Below are 15,057 nucleotides of genomic sequence, written 5' to 3' on the forward strand. Positions count from 1 at the left end.
TTTCCTCCAGGATTTTTTATCTGGGAACAGTAAGTATAGGATGCTGGTGGCCATCTTGCCTACTACATGGAAAGAGCCAATTCTTTTTGAGGCGCAAAGCCAAGCAGTGATAAGTAGAATTGAGAGCTGGGATGAGAAACCACAAAGACATTATTTGGTCCCCTGGATTCAGTAGGGCCAAAAGCTAGTTACCTCCCTGGTTTCCCTGCCCTGGTTATGTGGAGATGTTTTCTTTTCTTTTCTTTTTGTATATTTGTTTATCTCTCAATTTGTGAAAATGTCCTTAATTCGGTGATGTAGCAAACAAACTTCAACTTCAACTCTGATTGCTATGCAAAAGAACAGAAGATAATCTGCTTTGCAACGAACTTTAAAGTTCAACTGCACACAGGCAACATGCTATATATGAAAAAATTACTAACTGAGCTGCAGGTATTAAATACTGAAAAAGAGCTAGCTGTTTATTATAATTTATTTTATTTAACAATCTAGGAAGTTCACAGCCATCAGCAGTTCCAGTGGAGTTTCAGGTGCAATTGGGAATTCAGGAATCTCCTTGGAGCCGTTAGTGTATTGAATCTTGTAGGTAAAATACATGCATACTTTTGATAGCACATGTGAAGGGATCTCTCTAAAATTGACTTCATTAGTTTTGTTCTCAGCAAAGTGACCTGGGCCACTCAACATGGTTTTTATTGTTTCTGATGTTAGCGCATGTTCTCTCTTTACAATAAATTCATGACCATCTGAAGATATCAGTTTGACATATATCAGGGCCCTCACACCCACCATAGGTTTTCTCTTCTCCATCCATTATGTTCTTATGAAATTCTACTTGGCTTCCACAGGAACTTTAGTAGTTTCTCATCAGCTCTACACCAATCCCAGCCACTGCACTGGGTCCCCACTCACCGCCACAGCCCCTACACCAGGGATGCCCTGTACCACCCTCCCTGCCCACCTACCCCCGCCCCTCCGCCCCCCGCCTAGGTTCTGGGGTAGCAGCTGTTTTCTTTTATTCTTAAGATAGTTTGGTTTGGATTTCTATCACTTGTATCCCAAGTGTTCTACTATAGAGGTATATACACTTAAAATGATAATTTCAGTAAAATATATAATTAGATATAGAGAAGAATGATGTGGATCAGAGAAAGTGTTATTTAGCCCAACCTAGTCCTTTACAACCTAGTCCTTTATGGAGAAGGCGATGGCACCCCACTCCAGTACTCTTGCCTGGAAAGTCCCATGGATGGGGGAGCCTGGCAGGCTGCAGTCCATGGGGTCACTAAGAGTCAGACACGATTGAGTGACTTCACTTTCACTTTTCACTTTCATGCATTGCAGAAGGAAATGGCAACCCACTCCAGTGTTCTTGCCTTGAGAATCCCAGGGAAGGGGGAGCCTGATGGTGAGAGAGTCATTTCCTAGGCAGGTTGATAAGGAGTCTAGGGGTCCCCAAGGAGAGAGGGGTCTGGAATTCTCAAGGGGGAAGAAAGGACAAACTTTTTTTCCTTCTCTACATTCCTTAGGATTATATAACAATGTATCCTGCATGAGGACAGTCTCTGGATTAAACCTTCTGGCTAATTCTGTTATCTTAAAATGTAAATTATGGGAGTAGACCTGGTCTTTACAAGGATGTATCCTGCCTGAGGACAGTCTCTGGATTAAACCTTCTGGCTAATTCTGTTATCTTAAAATGTAAATTATGGGAGTAGACCTGGTCTTTACAAGGATGTATCCTGCCTGAGGACAGTCACTGGATTAAACCTTCTGGCTAATTCTGTTATTTTAAAATGTAAATTATGGGAGTAGGTCTGGTGAGGTCTTTACAACCTCCAGACATTCTTTGGATTCATTGGAGAGTATATAATTTCATTGCTAACACTAGCAAGGGGGTACTCTTTCTGCCCCCTTCTAATGCCTATGTCAGAAGCTTTCTCTATTTCCTTTATACTTTAATAAAACTTTATTACACAAAAGCTCTGAGCAATCAAGCCTCGTTTCTGGCCCCTGATTGAATTCTTCTCCTCCGGGGGCCAAGAATCCCGGTGTCATCGTGTGATTCAACAACAGCCTTTCAATGGCCTGCCGTCTATGGGGTCGCACAGAGTCGGACACGACTGAAGCGACTTAGCGGCAGCAGCAGTCCTTACAGTGGGCTTCCCAGGTGGTGTTAGTAATAAAGAACCTGCCTGCCAATGCAGGAGACTTAAGAGATGGGGGTTTGATCCCTGGGTTGGGAAGATGCCCTGGAGGAGGGCGTGGCAACCCACTCCAGTAATCTTGCCTGGGAATCCCAAGGACAGAGGGAACTGGTGGGCTACAGTCCATAGGGTTGCAAAGAGTTGGACACAACTGAAGCGACTTAACAAACATGCACAGAACTTTAGAGTAAGTTTTCTGAAGAGCCCTGCTTGGGTCAATCTTGCCCAACTGAACCTTTCAGGCCAGGGAGGCTTAAAGATCTCTCAAGGATCTAGAAAAGTCTGGCAGAACCTCATCAGTGAGATTATATCTCCAACTACTTCTTCTGGAAGCCATGGAGACAAGGTAGCTTCTAGTTATGAAGCCAGAGAGGTGCCTCTAGGAAGCTGCCTCTGTCCAGGAACTGGCCTTGCCTGCCCCCCAGAGTGGAGCCTCTCATCCAGGTATGCTCCCTTGAGGATTCTCATTCTCCCAGAAGATTGAGTACCTACTGTATGTTAAGCACCATATGCTGGAGGTAGAGCATTAGGAAAGGTAAGCTGTGTCTCCAACCTCAGGAAAGATGGGTAGTTAAGCCACAAGTTACAACACAGTGTGAAAAGTGCTGTGATGGGGGACGTCAGGGCATCAGTCATAGTTTGGGGGATCTTCACTCTAGCAGGGAGGAAAGAGAAAAGCAGGGATGGCAGGCAAGTATTTTTTAAGGTGTTTAAATGAAAAGTCCCCTTTGGGTGACTTCTAGTTCCTCTGTGGGGGCCCAGCACATCCACTGAGAGGATAGAGGGGCAGAAAGTTGAAGAAAGGGTCAAAGGGAGCTGGAATTTGAGGTCAGATTGCATTGTATTGGACACAAAAGAGTCTGAAATGCAGTACTGGGATACAATCTGAAAAACAATGGAATGATCTCTGTTCATTTCCAAGGCAAACCATTCAATATCACAGTAATCCAAGTCTATACCTGACCAGTAATTCTGAAGAAGCTGAAGTTGAATAGTTCTATGAAGACCTACAAGGCTAAGAAGATCTATAAGACCTTCTAGAATTAACAACCAAAAAGAGATGTCCTTTTCATTATAAGGGACTGGAATGCAAAAGTAGGAAGTCAAGAAATACCTGGAGTAACAGGCAAATTTGGCCTTGGAATAGAGAATGAAGCAGGGCAAAGGCTAATAGAGTTTTGCCAAGAGAATGCACTGGTCATAGCAAACACCCTCTTCCAACAACACAAGACTCTACGCATGGACAACACCAGATGGTCAATACCAAAATCAGATTGATTATATTTTTGCATCCAAAGATGGATAAGCTCTATATAGTCAGCAAAAAAACAAGACAGGGAGCTGACTGTAGCTCAGATCATGAACTCCTTATTGCCAAATTCAGACTTAAAATGAAGAAAGTAGGGAAAACCACTAGACCATTCAGGTATGACCTGAATCAAAGCCCTTACGATTATACAACGCAAGTGACAAAGAGATTCAAGGGATGAGATCTCACAAACAGATTGCCTGAAGAACTATGGATGGAGGTTCATGACATTGTTCAGGAGATGGGGATCAAGATCATCCCCAAGAAAAAGAAATGCAAAAAGGCAAAATAGTTTTCTGAGGAGGCCTTACAAACAGCTGTGAAAAGAAGAGAAGTGAAAGGCAAAGGAGAAAAGGAAATATATACACATTTGAATGCAGAGTTCCAAAGAACAGCAAGGAGAGATAAGAAAGCCTTCCTCAGGGATCAATGCAAAGAAATAGAGGAAAACAACAGAATGGAAAAGACTAGAGATCTCTTCAAGAAAATTAGAGATACCAAGGAACATTTCATGCAAAGGTGGGCACAATAAAGGACAGAAATGGTAGGGACCTAACAGAAGCAGAAGATATTAAGAAGAGGTAGCAAGAATACACAGAAGAACTATACAAAAAAGATCTTCATGACCCAGATAATCACAATGGTGTAATCATTGACCTAGAGCCAGACATCCTGGAATGTGAAGTGGTTAGGAAGCATCACTATGAACAAAGCTAGTGGAGGTGATGGAATTCCAGTTGAGCTTTTTCAAATCTGAAAAGATGATGCTGTGAAAGTGCTGTACTCAATATGCCAGCAAATTTGGAAAACTCAGCAGTGGCCACAGGACTGGAAAAGGCCAGTTTCATTCCAATCCCAAAGAAAGGCAATGCCAAAGAGTGCTCCAACTACCACAAAATTGCACTCATCTCACACACTAGTAAAGTAATGCTCAAAATTTTCCAAGCCAGGCTTCCACAGTACATGAACTGTGAACTTTCAGATGTTCAAGCTGGATTTAGAAAAGGCAGAGGAACCAGAGATCAAATTGCCAACATCAACTGGATCATGGAAAAAGCAAGAGAGTTCCAGAAAAACATTTATTTCTGCTTTATTGACTATGCCAAAGCCTTTGACTGTGTGGATCACAACAAACTGTGGAAAATTCTTAGAGATGGGAATACCAGACCACCTGACCTGCCTCTTGAGAAACCTGTGTGCAGGTCAGGAAGCAGCAGTTAGAACTGGACATGGAACAACAGACTGGTTCCAAATAGGAAAAGGAGTACATCAAGGCTGTATATTGTCACCCTGCTTATTTAACTTATATGCAGAGTACATCATGAGAAATGCTGGGCTGGAAGAAGCACAAGCTGGAATCAAGATTGCCGGGAGAAATATCAATAACCTCAGATATGCAGATGACACCACCCTTATGGCAGAAAGCAAAGAAGAACTAAAGAGCCTCTTTATCAAAGTGAAAGAGGAGAGTGAAAAAGTTGGCTTAAAACTCAACATTCAGAAAACTAAGATCATGGCATCTGGTCCCATTCAGATCAGATCAGATCAGTTGCTCAGTCGTGTCCGACTCTTTGCGACCCCATGAATCGCAGCATACCAGGACTCCCTGTCCATCACCAACTCCCGGAGTTCACTGAGACTCATGTCCATCGAGTCAGTGATGCCATCCAGCCATCTCATCCTCTGTCATCCCCTTCTCCTCCTGCCCCCAATCCCTCCCAGCATCAGAGTCTTTTCCAATGAGTCAACTCTTTGCATGAGGTGGCCAAAGTACTGGAGTTTCAGCTTTAGCATCATTCCTTCCAAAGAAATCTCAGGGCTGATCTCCTTCAGAATGGATTGGTTAGATCTCCTTGCAGTGCAAGGGACTCTCAAGAGTCTTCTCCAACACCACAGTTCGAAAGCATCAATTCTTTGGCGCTTAGCCTTCTTCACAGTCCAACTCTCACATCCATACATGACCACAGGAAAAACCATAGCCTTGACTAGACGGACCTTTGTTGGCAAAGTAATGTCTCTGCTTTTGAATATGCTATCTAGGTTGGTCATAACTTTCCTTCCAAGGAGTAAGCGTCTTTTAATTTCATGGCTGCACTCACCATCTGTAGTGATTTTGGAGCCCAAAAAAATAAAGTCTGACACTGTTTCCACTGTTTCCCCATCTATTTCCCACGAAGTGATGGGACCAGATGCCATGATCTTCGTTTTCTGAATGTTGAGTTTTAAGCCAACTTTTTCACTCTCCTCTTTCACTTTCATCGAGAGGCTTTTTAGTTCCTCTTCACTTTCTGCTATAAGGGTGGTGTCATCTGCATATCTGAGGTTATTGATATTTCTCCCAGCAATCTTGATTCCAGCTTGTGTTTCTTCCAGTCCAGCATTTCTCATGATGTACTCTGCATATAAGTTAAATAAACAGGGTGACAATATACAGCCTTGACGAACTCCTTTTCCTATTTGGAACCAGTCTGTTGTTCCATGTCCAGTTCTAACTGTTGCTTTCTGACCTGCATACAAATTTCTCAAGAGGCAGATCAGGTAGTCTGGTATTCCCATCTCTTTCAGAATTTTCCACAGTTTGTTGTGATCCACACAGTCAAAGGCTTTGGCATAGTCAATAAACCAGAAATACATGCTTTTATGGAACTCTCTTGCTTTTTCCATGATCCAACAGATGTTGGCAATTTGATCTCTGGTTCTTCTGCCTTTTCTAAAACCAGCTTGAACATCAGGAAGTTCACGGTTCACATATTGCTGAAGCCTGGCTTGGAGAATTTTGAGCATTACTTTACTAGAGTGTGACATGAGTGCAATTGTGCGGTAGTTTGAGCATTCTTTGGCATTGCCTTTCTTACTTCATGGCAAATAGATGGGGAAACAGTGGAAACAGTGACAGACTTGATTTTTGGGGGCTCCAATATCACTGCAGATGGTGACTGCAGGGAGTCACTTACTTCACTTGCTCCTTGGAAGAAAATTTATGATCAACTAATACAGCATATTAAAAACAGAGACATTACTTTGTCAAGAAAGGTCTGTCTAGTCAGGCTATGTTTTTTCCAGTAGTCATGTGAGAGTGGACTATAACGAAAGCTAAGTGCTGAAGAATTGATGCTTTTGAACTATAGTGTTGGAGAAGACTCTTGAGAGCCCCTTGGACTGCAAGAAGATCAAACCAGTCCACCCTAAAGGAAATCAGTCCTGAATATTCTTTGGAAGGACTGATGCTGAAGCTGAAACTCCAATACTTCGACCACCTGATGCGAATAACTGACTCATTGGAAAAGACCCTGATGCTGGAAAAGATTGAAGGTGGGAGAAGAAGGGCACGACAGAGGATGAGATGGTTGTATGGCATCACTGACTCAATGGACATGAGTCTGAGTAAACTCCAGGAGTTGGTGATGGACAGGGAGGCCTGGTGTGCTGCAGTCCATGGGGTCACAAAGAGTCAGACATGACTGAATGACTGACCCAAACTTCATTATATCAGAAGGCAGAGCTTCTGTGTGTAGGCTGGGTATGAGGGACTGAAGAGTCTGCTCTCTTCCCTGGTCTCAGGGCCCTCTGAAAGCCATGGCCAATATTAGAGGGGATGGTCTCAGCACTCTTTAGCCCTTGTTTACTCTGAGGTGAGAGGGCAGGGAGAAGATAAAGGGTTATCTGTTTGGGGTGGGGACCAATTTGTGTGTGTGTGTGTGTGTGTGCGCGTGTGTGTGTGTGTGTGACTATTGGTGAAGAAACTGCCTGCCAATGCAGGATATGTAAGAAACATGGGTTAAACCCTTGGTTTGAGCCCTGGAAGAAGGCATGGCAACCCACTCCAGTATTCATGCCGGGAGAATCCCATGGACAGAAGAGCCTGGCGGGCTAACAGTCCATAGTTGCAAAGAGTCAGACATGACTGAAGCGACTTAGCTTGAGCACCTGATTACAGTACCTTATCTTTGCAACCTGTCTGAGAATTTCCTCCAAGGAATTTGGCAAACTTTACTATGGGGTCAGACCCTGAGTGACTAAGGAGGGAAAGGGGCTGGGATTAGGCTGCTTTCTACTGAAGCAGTTTTATGGATTCAAGGAGATTAGGAGGGAAATCCCACATCTGCCACACCCAAGTCACATAATATGGGCTTGTATTGGTTAAGCTCCTGCATCAAGGGGAAAGAGTACTCTCATTGTACAGTCAGGCCAAGTTCCCACCCAGCGAGGATACTAAATTTCTGATCTGGAAGTGGCTATGGAACTTCCCAGGGAAGACAATGTACAGCGGGCAGCAAGCCATGAGTGGCACACATGGACAGGGATCCTATTTTGACTGATCTGTCCCAGCTCTTGCCCAGATGTACTATGAAGGTGTTTTCTACTTCCCTCTTCTCCAGGTCTTCGAGATCCCAATAAGTCACTCTCTGAATCATTCCTTCGGAGACTCACTAAATCCTTTTCTACCTCCTTCACAGTGAATCCCCAGACCCCTCGTGGGACAGCATTCTGAGCCCTTTGATAAATGATCTTTTGGGCCTCTCCTCAGACTTGCTCTAGAACCTCCTACAGGTCATTTCCTTGTTGGTTGTTTCCTGAGTTGCTCACATGAAATTTTCTTGAGTGCCTCGACACTATTACCCTTGGAGTTTTGCTCATTTGGTCCTTAACCAAGAAGCCATGAGAGTCCATTTTTGCCCTTGGACTGCAATATTTTTGGGAATTTGCTCTGATATTTCATGAGTGCTAGAGACTCTTGATTCTTGTGGGCCACACCCCACCAGACAGGTGTTTTCAGAATTGCTACCAGGGGAGGGGGGGAATGCTGTGGGAAGGATGGAGGCTGATCCACAGAAGATGAGATTGTAAGCAGAAAGATTGGGAGATAAAGGACTAAATACTTTCCAAGATCTTTGAACCTCGGGGGTGGGGAGGGGGCAAGCCCCACCCATTGTCTAGCTGCCTCTGCAGCAGTGCCACTCTGCAGAGTTTGTTGAGTTTCAGTTTGGGTTAGAGACCATATCTCATACCTAACTGACTCTTTGTGGGGAGAAGGAGCAGGAATTGGAGAAAAAGTTTCAAGGTGAACCTGGGGCAGACATGAACCAGAGCTTTGGGCTTGGTTTGGGGCAGAATTTGTGGTAAGTGTAGAGTCTGGGCCTCAGTGTGTGGCATCTCTGAAACTGGGGAAGCAATGGGAATGCTTCAGCCTACATTTGAATGTGGAGAGTTATTACGGAGTCCTGCCTGCAATGTGGGAGACCTGGGTTCGATCCCTGGGTCGGGAAGATCCCTTGGAGAAGGAAATGGCAACCCACTCCAGTATTCTTGCCTGGAGAATCCCATGAATGGAGGAGCTTGGTGGGCTACAGTCCACGGGTCGCAGAGAGTCGGACACGACTGAGCGACTTCACTTTCACTTTGAATAAGATAAAGGGAGACTTTAGGGAAACAGCTATCAGATAGAAGACATCAGGGACCAGCTGTACAGAGAAAGGACACCCTAGAAGGGCTGGCCTCATTTCTGCTACAAATGTTTCCTCTGAAGTTCTTGGAATCAGGGTGCTGCTGAAAATTGTGCTACGATCTGACTTGCTTTCGCTCCTCCAGAAAGAACAGAGCTCAAGCGTCCTGCCTGTCATTGACTCCAAAGCAGTGCTTCTCAACGGAAGGGCAGTTTTGTCTTCCAAGGGCTATTGACAATGTCTGGAGACATTTTTGGTTCTCATACTTGAGGTGGGTACTACTGTCATCAAGTGAGTAGAGACCAAGGATGCTGCTAAATATACTACAATGCACAGAGCAGCTCCTCACAACAAAGAATTATCTGGCCCAAAATGTTAATATTGACAAGGCTGAGAAATCCTGCCCAGAAGTATCCCCAGAAGAATTCAGATGGTAAGCCAGCATGAGTTATTTGAAAATGATCCCTTTCTTTCCCTTTTACTTCTTACAAGAAAGATTTTTATCTCCAGAAGCTCTGCAACATCGGGGCTGAGGAAAAAGGCTATCAGCTTCAACATGCCTGGTTTGCTGGCTTTCTTAAGAGACAGGTCTCTGGCAACCTCAGAGAAGGAAGGTTTTGGTGGAAATCATCACATAAAAAGGTAGAGAGGAGCAAGTTGTTCCCTGATGTCTGCCAAGTGGAGAAAGCTGAAATGAGAATGCTTGCACAGCCAAATGCCTAAAATTATTAGGACAGAAGATGCAAACTAATACCCGTTATCTGGAGATGAGCTTTATGGAACAGTGATTAGCTGGATTTGAACCAAGTCCAACTGAATCAGAATTCAAGTGGAGTGAGACAGTAGTGGGCAGTATAGAGGGTTGATGGTGGGCTAATGAATTAGTGGGATCCATGGTATGGGTCTGGAGAAGGCAATGGCACCCCACTCCAGTACTCTTGCCTGGAAAATCCCATGGATGGAAGAGCCTGGTAGGCTCCAGTCAAAGGGGTCGCTAAGAGTCAGGCACAACTGAGCGACTTCACTTTCACTTTTCACTTTCATGCTTTAGAGAAGGAAATGGCAACCCACTCCAGTATTCTTGCCTGGAGAATCCCAGGGACAGAGGAACCTAGTGGGCTGCTGTCTATGAGGTCGCACAGAGTCGGACACGACTGAAGCGACTTAGCAGCAGCAGCAGCAGCATGGTATGGGTCAAGTATACTGAGAATGTGACATTCTGAGCAAGGGTGGTATCAGTTGACGAGGCACCATCCAGAGAGAAAGAAAGCTCTGGTTGGGATTTAATATCTGAGGGTGATCTGGGGAGGGGGCAAGAGATGGGGTAGAATGGTCCATTAAGAATTTGGGATTCAGGACTTCCCTGATGGTTCAGTGGTAAGGAATCCTCCTGCCAATGCAGGAGGCACAGCTTTGATCCCTGATCCAGGAAGATCCCACATGCCACAGAATAACTAAGCCTGTGTGCCACAGATACTGAGTCTGCACTCTAGAGCCGGTGAGCCACAACTACTGAGCCCACGTGCTGCAACTACTGAAGACCAAGTGCCTTAGATTCTGTACTCCACAACAAGAGAAGTCATCACAATGAGGAGCCTGTGCATCATAACTAGAGAGTAGTCCCCCGCTCACCACAACTAGAGAAAAGCAGCAACAATGACCTACCATAGCCAAAAATAAATAAATAAAATAATAAAAAATGAATTTTGGATTCAGTGATTTAAAAACAGGCAGAATTGAATAGACATTTTTCCAAAAAGGACATGCAGATGGCTAACAGACACATGAGGATTAGTTCAACATCACTAATTATTAGGAAATAAATTCACATTTAAAAACAAATATTCCAGCAGAACTGACTGTATTTTCTTTTATAAAAATTTAAATTGCTTTAAAGTGAACTATATTTTATATTTATTATAAACTATGTGTACAATATTGTATGCTCATTACAAAAATATAAATTACAGACAATACATAATAGTCATGAAAAAAATAATCTATTATTCTACTGCTGCTAAGTCGCTCAGTCGTGTCCGACTCTGTGCGACCCCATAGATGACAACCCACCAGGCTCCACCGTCCCTGGGATTCTCCAGGCAAGAACACTGGAGTGGGTTGCCATTTCCTTCTCCAATGCAGGAAAGTGAAAAGTGAAAGGGAAGTCGCTCAGTTGTGTCCGACTCTTCGCGACCCCATAGATAGCAGCCCACCAGGCTCCTCCGTCCATGGGATTTTCCAGGCAAGAGTGCTGGAGTGGGGTGCCATTGCCTTCTCCAATTATCCTACTAGTAAGAGATAATTAAGATTTAAATTTCGGTATATTTCCTTCTAGATTTATTTATAATGGATATATGTATATTGCTGAGTTCATAATATATACACAGTTTTATTTCCTGCTCTTTTTTATTTAACATAAGCCATTTTTTGTTTTAATCTCTTTTATTGTGCCATGAATTTAATGGCTGTGTAATAGTCTATCTGTTAAAAAGGAAAATAACTTTTTAAAACTACTGTGGAACATTTAGGTAATTACCAACTTTTCACTGTATACATAATGATTCGATTAAGATGCTTGAACAAAAGTCTTCTTTGTAAAAAATTTTTATTTTTATTATTATTATTATTATTATTTTACTTTACAATACTGCATTGGTTTTGCCATACATCAACATGCATCCACCACGGGTGTACATGTGTTCCCCATCCTGAACCCCCCTCCCACCTCCCTCCCCATACCATCCCTCTGGGTCATCCTAGTGCAACAGCCCCAAGCTTCCTGTATCCTGCATCGAACCTGGACTGGCGATTCGTTTTTTCTATTATACATATATTCGGAGAAGGCAATGGCACCCCACTCCAGTACTCTTGCCTGGAAAATCCCATGGATGGAGGAGCCTGGTGGGCTGCAGTCCACGGGGTCGCTAAGAGTTGGACACGACTGAGCGACTTCCCTTTCACTTTTCACTTGCATGCATTGGAGAAGGAAATGGCAACCCACTCCAGTGTTTTTACCTGGAGAATCCCAGGGACGGGGGATCCTGGTGGGCTGCCGTCTATGGGGTCGTGCAGAGTCGGACACGACTGAAGTGACTTAGCAGGAGCAGCAGCATACATATATTATCATTCTCCCAAATCATCCCCCCCTCCCTCTCCCACAGAGTCCACAAGACTGTTCTATACATCTGTGTCTCTTTTGCTGTCTCGCATACAAGGTTATTGTTACCATCTTTCTAAATTCCATATATATGCGTTAGTATACTGTATTAGTGTTTTTCTTTCTGGCTTACTTCACTCTGTATAATAGGCTCCAGTTTCATCCACCTCATTAGAACTGATTCAAATGTATTCTTTTTAATGTCTGAGTAATACTCCCTTGTGTATATGTACCACTGCTTTCTTATCCATTCATCTGCTGATGGACATCTAGGTTGCTTCCATGTCCTGGCTATTATAAACAGTGCCGGGATGAACATTAGGGTACACGTGTCTCTTTCAATTCTGGTTTCCTCGGTGTGTATGCCCAACAGTGGGATTGCCGGGTCGTATGGCAGTTCTATTTCCAGTTTTTTAAGGAATCTCCACACTGTTCTCCATAGTGGCTGTACTAGTTTGCATTCCCATCAACAGTGTAAGAGGATTCCCTTTTCTCCACACCCTCTCCAGCATTTATTGCTTGTAGACTTTTGGATTGCAGCCATTCTGACTGGCGTGAAATGGTACCTCATTGTGGTTTTGATTTGCATTTCTCTTATAATGAGTGATGTTGAGCATCTTTTCATGTGTTTGTTAGCCATCTGTATGTCTTTAGAGAAATGTCTATTTAGTTCTTTGGCCCATTTTTTGATTGGGTCGTTTATTTTTCTGAAATTGAGCTGTAGGAGTTGCTTGTATATTTTTGAGATTACTTGTTTGTCAGTTGCTTCATTTGTTATTATTTTCTCCCATTCTGAAGGCTGTCTTTTCACCTTGCTTAGAGTTTCTTTTGTTGTGCAGAAGCTTTTAATTTTAATTAGATCTCATTTGTTTATTTTTGGTTTCATTTCCAATATTCTGGGAGGGGATCCTGCTGTGATATATGTCGGAGAGTGTTTTGCCTATGTTCTCCTCTAAGAGTTTTATAGTTTCTGGTCTTATGTTTAGATCTTTAATCCATTTTGAGTTTATTTTTGTGTATGGTGTTAGAAAGTGTTCTAGTTTTATTCTTTTACAAGTGGTTGACCAGTTTTCCCAGCACCACTTGTTAAAGAGATTGTCATTTCTCCATTGTATATTCTTGCCTCCTTTGTCAAAGATAAGGTGTCCATAGGTGCATGGGTTTATCTCTGGGCTTTCTATTTTGTTCCATTGATCTATATTTCTGTCTTTGTGCCAGTACCATACTGTCTTGATGACTGTGGCTTTGTAGTAGAGCCTGAAGTCAGGTAGGTTGATTCCTCCATTTCCATTCTTCTTTCTCCAGATTGCTTTGGCTATTCGAGGTTTTTTGTATTTCCATACAAATTGTGAAATTATTTGTTCTAGCTCTATGAAAAATACCCTTGGTAGCTTATAGGGATTGCATTGAATCTATAGCTTGCTTTGGGTAGTATACTCATTTTCACTATATTTATTCTTCCAATCCATGAACATGGTATATTTCTCCATCTATTAGTGTCCTCTTTGATTTCTTTCACCAGTGTTTTATAGTTTTCTATATATAGGTCTTTAGTTTCTTTAGGTAGATATATTCCTAAGTATTTTATTCTTCCGTTGCAATGGTGAATGGAATTGTTTCCTTAATTTCTCTTTCTATTTTCTCATTATTAGTGTATAGGAATGCAAGGGATTTTGTGTGTTGATTTTGTATCCTGCAACTTTACTATATTCATTGATTAGTTCTAGTAATTTTCTGGTGGAGTCTTTAGGGTTTTCTATGTAGAGGATCATGTCATCTGCAAACAGTGAGAGTTTTACTTCTTCTTTTCCAATTTGGATTCCTTTTATTTCTTTTTCTGCTCTGAATGCTGTGGCCAAAACTTCCAAAACTATGTTGAATAATAGTGGTGAGAGTGGGCACCCTTGTCTTGTTCCTGACTTTAGAGGAAATGCTTTTGATTTTTCACCATTGAGGATAATGTTTGCTGTGGGTTTGTCATATATGGCTTTTATTATGTTGAGGTATGTTCCTTCTATCCTTGCTTTCTGGAGAGTTTTTATCATAAATGGATGTTGAATTTTATCAAAGGCTTTCTCTGCATCTATTGAGATAATCATATGGCTTTTATTTTTCAATTTGTTAATGTGGTGTATTACATTGATTGATTTGTGGATATTAAAGAATCCTTGCATCCCTGGGATAAAGCCCACTTGGTCATGGTGTATGATCTTTTTAATGTGTTGTTGGATTCTGATTGCTAGAATTTTGTTAAGGATTTTTGCATCTATATTCATCAGTGATATTGGCCTGTAGTTTTCTTTTTTTGTGGCATCTTTGTCAGGTTTTGGTATTAGGGTGATGGTGGCCTCATAGAATGAGTTTGGAAGTTTACCTTCCTCTGCAATTTTCTGGAAGAGTTTGAGTAGGATAGGTGTTAGCTCTTTTCTAAATTTTTGGTAGAATTCAGCTGTGAAGCCATCTGGACCTGGGCTTTTATTTGCTGGAAGATTTCTGATTACAGTTTCAATTTCCGTGCTTGTGATGTGTCTGTTCAGATTTTCTATTTCTTCCTGGTCCAGTTTTGGAAAGTTGTACTTTTCTAAGAATTTGTCCATTTCTTCCACGTTGTCCATTTTATTGGCATATAATTGCTGATAGTAGTCTCTTATGATCCTTTGTATTTGTGTGTTGTCTGTTGTGATCTCTCCATTTTCATTTCTAATTTTATTGATTTGATTTTTTCCCCTTTGTTTCTTGATGAGTCTGGCTAATGGTTTGTCAATTTTATTTATCCTTTCAAAGAACCAGCTTTTGGCTTTGTTGATTTTTGCTATGGTCTCTTTTGTTTCTTTTGCATTTATTTCTGCCCTAATTTTTAAGATTTCTTTCTTTCTACTAACCCTGGGGTTCTTCATTTCTTCCTTTTCTAGTTGCTTTAGGTGTAGAGTTAGGTTATTT

General features: G+C 42.3%; 1 pseudogene; it reads right to left on the reverse strand.

Moving 5' to 3' along the window:
* Positions 1-460: 460 nt before the first annotated feature.
* Positions 461-872, reverse strand: LOC113893739 (annotated as a pseudogene).
* Between the last annotated feature and the right edge of the window lie 14,185 nt (positions 873-15,057).

Source organism: Bos indicus x Bos taurus, chromosome 5 (genome assembly GCF_003369695.1).
Source record: "Bos indicus x Bos taurus breed Angus x Brahman F1 hybrid chromosome 5, Bos_hybrid_MaternalHap_v2.0, whole genome shotgun sequence".
Taxonomy (NCBI): domain Eukaryota; kingdom Metazoa; phylum Chordata; class Mammalia; order Artiodactyla; family Bovidae; genus Bos; species Bos indicus x Bos taurus.